This window comes from Musca vetustissima, unplaced genomic scaffold (genome assembly GCF_032173495.1).
Source record: "Musca vetustissima isolate MV318-11 ecotype Yass unplaced genomic scaffold, APGP_CSIRO_Mvet_v1 utg2742, whole genome shotgun sequence".
Taxonomy (NCBI): domain Eukaryota; kingdom Metazoa; phylum Arthropoda; class Insecta; order Diptera; family Muscidae; genus Musca; species Musca vetustissima.
The window spans coordinates 28,914-33,116 of record NW_026880872.1 but is presented as its reverse complement, the minus strand read 5'-3'; positions in this window follow the sequence as shown (position 1 = coordinate 33,116).

The window sequence follows — 4,203 nt, the reverse complement described above, 5'->3', positions numbered from 1 at the left end:
GCCTTGAAAAAGTATTCTTTAAAAAATCCACGCCTTCTATAGGCCTTGAAAAAGTATTCTTTAAAAAATCCACGCCTTCTATAGGCCTTGAAAAAGTATTCTTTAAAAAATCCACGCCTTCTATAGGCCTTGAAAAAGTATTCTTTAAAAAATCCACGCCTTCTATAGGCCTTGAAAAAGTATTCTTTAAAAAATCCACGCCATCTATAGTCCTTGAAAAAGTATTCTTTAAAAAATCCACGCCTCCTAAAGGCCTTGAAAATATATTCCTAAAAAAATCCACGCCTTCTAAAGGCCTTGAAAATATATTCTTTAAAAAATCCACACCATGGTTAGGCCTTGAAAAAATATTCTTTTAAAAATCCACGCCTTGGTAAGGCCTTGAAAAAATATTCTTTAAAAATCCACAACTTCTATAGACCTTGAAAAAACATTCTTTAAAAAAATCCAACCCTTCTAAAGGACTTAAAAAAATATTCTTTAAAAAATCCTCGTCTTCTAAAGGCTTTGAAAATTATTCTTTAAAAAATCCACGCCTTAGATAGTCTCTGAAAAATATTCTTTGACTTCCAGGACTTTTTTTGAAATCCACACCTTGAAAATTTAATTTTTATTCTAAAAAAATTCTGAAATTTTTTAAAATTATTAAATTTTTTATATAGTCCCTAACTACCACCCATTTTTATGTAGTGACTAAAAGATAAAAAAAATAAATAAGTACAACATTTATCACCTGCCAAACCCCAGTGACACATCTCAAATACCGCAATCAGTCTTTGGTATTCACTGGATTCGAAAAGATGACAAGAAATTTGCTATCGCTGTTGTTGTTAGTGAGTAAGATACAATTTTATTTCAAAAAATAAAAAAAATCCACCAAAAAATCAAATCTCACAGCTATTCCTCCTCCATGGTTCCCACGGCCAAGCGGAGCCATCCTCAACAACCTGTGACTTCGATATGGAAGATATCGAATCGTTACTAACACATCTCCCTCCGCTTTGCACCGAAATCTATAATAGGCGTTATGTGGATCCCCAACGCTATGCTTCGTATTTGGCCGAATCAAAAGCCTTTTCGAAATTTCATAAAAAATTAAACGATTACGAATTGCGTGAAGAGAATTTCCAGCAAATGACGGTGTATCCCTTTGAGGCCGACTTGCGGATGGATATTTATCGTCGGGTAAATTTTACCGACTGTGCCTCACTTGCCAGCGCTGAGGCGGCGCAGTTTTTAAAATGTCTCCAAGATAAACACAGCGAAATGGAACAACTGATACCGGCGGTGTTGGGTTCGAAAACGTCATCATCTCCGCGTTTTGCTTAGTAATTTGTTATCAGTATTTTGTTTGTTTTTTTTTTATGAAAAAGGTCATAAATGCTGTTAAAATGTGGGGCAATGAAAAAAATAAATAAAATACAAAAACAATAACAATTTCAAAAAAAAATTCACACTTATTTTTTTCTGTAAATTATTTTCCCAAAAAATATTTAAAAAAAAAAACACCTAGATTTTTTTCCCCAAAAAAATTTTAAACCCAAACCAAGATTTTTTAATTTATCTATTTTATTTCAAACCTAAAAAATATTATTTTAATCAAATCAAAAAAATATCTTTCAAAAATATACACCTTGAAAAAATAGTTTTTAAAAAACTTTGTTCAGCAATAACCCATTAATATAGCCTGGAGTTGACAACGATGTGATGTTGACAACCATAGTCTAGATATGAACCACATGAGGTTTGGTAATGCAGCATGGGTGCGTTGCCAATCTACCAAATAAAAGCACAATCCAGACTTTCGTTAAGCAAAGACAATACACCACACATAGGGTGATTACCAATAGATGGAGCTATAAAAGAACATCACCAAAGCCTTGGCGAAAAATCCACGCCTTGAATAATCCCTGAAAAAATATTCCTAAACAAATTCACGCCTTGAAAAAATATTCTTAAAAAAATCCACTACTTGAAAAAATATTCTTTAAAAACCCATACCTTCTAAAGACCCTTGAAAAAATATTCTTTAAAAAATCCACGCCTTAGGAACATTTTTTTAAAAATCCACACATTCTAAAGACCCTTGAAAAAATGTTCTTTAAAAAATCCACTCCTCATATAGGCAGTTGAAAAACTATTCTTTAAAAAATCCACGCCTTAGGAACATTTTTTTAAAAATCCACACATTCTAAAGACCCTTGAAAAAATGTTCTTTAAAAAATCCACTCCTCATATAGGCAGTTGAAAAACTATTCTTTAAAAAATCCACGCCTCATATAGGCCCTAGAAAAAATATTCTTTAAAAAATCCACGCCTTATGTAGACCCTTGAAAAAATATTCTTTAAAAAATCCACACCTTATGTAGACCCTTAAAAAAACCCTTGAAAAAATATTCTTTAAAAAATCCACGCCTTATGTAGACCCTTGAAAAAATATTCTTTAAAAAATCCACGCCTTATGTAGACCCTTGAAAAAATATTCTTTAAAAAATCCACGCCTTATGTAGACCCTTGAAAAAATATTCTTTAAAAAATCCACACCTTATGTAGACCCTTGAAAAAATATTCTTTAAAAAATCCACACCTTATGTAGACCCTTAAAAAAACCCTTGAAAAAATATTCTTTAAAAAATCCACGCCTTATGTAGACCCTTGAAAAAATATTCTTTAAAAAATCCACACCTTATGTAGACCCTTAAAAAACCCTTGAAAAAATATTCTTTAAAAAATCCACGCCTTATGTAGACCCTGGAAAAAATTATTTAAAAAATCCACGCCTTATGTAGACCCTGGAAAAAATTATTTAAAAAATCCACGCCTTATGTAGACCCTTGAAAAAATATTCTTTAAAAAATCCACGCCTTATGTAGACCCTTGAAAAAATATTCTTTAAAAAATCCACGCCTTATGTAGACCCTTGAAAAAATATTCTTTAAAAAATCCACGCCTTATGTAGACCCTTGAAAAAATATTCTTTAAAAAATCCACACCTTATGTAGACCCTTAAAAACCCTTGAAAAAATATTCTTTAAAAAATCCACGCCTTATGTAGACCCTTGAAAAAATATTCTTTAAAAAATCCACGCCTTATGTAGACCCTTGAAAAAATATTCTTTAAAAAATCCACACCTTATGTAGACCCTTAAAAACCCTTGAAAAAATATTCTTTAAAAAATCCACGCCTTATGTAGACCCTTGAAAAAATATTCTTTAAAAAATCCACGCCTTATGTAGACCCTTGAAACAAATTGAAGTCGGTTACAATTTCCGCTTGTTTTCGAACTATGAACTTTATTTACATAATTTACAATAAATAAATTTAAATGTTCTTATTGTATATATTGCACAATTTTAATTATTTATTTACACAATTTTTTAAAACCATCGAAATATTTATTTAATTTGTTTTTCAAAAAGTCCTTTCCCAATCCTTCTTCTAAATGTTGGGTTTTCGCATTTCATTCAATCCAGTGAGTATTCGATTTTTTGTACATTTTACATACATAGTTATGGGATCCCATAACATTTGTAATTGGATGTTAGTTTACTATGACCAGGTGTCATCGACATCCATCCATCCATACACCTTTCCCACATGTGATTATATGGGAAACTTTGTTCCCAAGTTTGGAGTACCTCTTCTCTCTCCATGCTAATTAAGTTGAGCAAAATGGGCAACAGCATTTCCAATGAGAAGGATTCGATTTGTCCGAACCATTTGTGTGGAAAATTAAACCCAGTCGGTGCGTGTCGTAGTTGAGGGCTGCAGGGAGCAGCGGGCACCACGTTGCTAGGGACGCAGGCAAATGAAATACTCTTCAGTTCTGAAAATATGAAAAAAACAAAATTAAAAAAAATATGAAGGGAAAAAGAGAGGAATCAAATATGAAGAGAATATTTACGAAAATTATCAAAAATTTATAACAAACCCAAAATTTGGAAGACTATTCCCCCTCAAATAAAAAAAATAGGATTTAATATTCAAAGCAAGTGACTCGCATTTTTTTCAGAAAATATCTGCTTCTCATTTTTTATTTACAAAATATAAATTTAAAAAAACATGTTTTTTTCCAAAAAAATTTATTTACAATTTAATTAACTTAAAAACTATTAATAGCTTAAAAAAGTAAACTTAACAGATCGGAGGTATTAACACAGATAAATAATGAGCGGGATACATGCAGGATGGCATTAATAAAA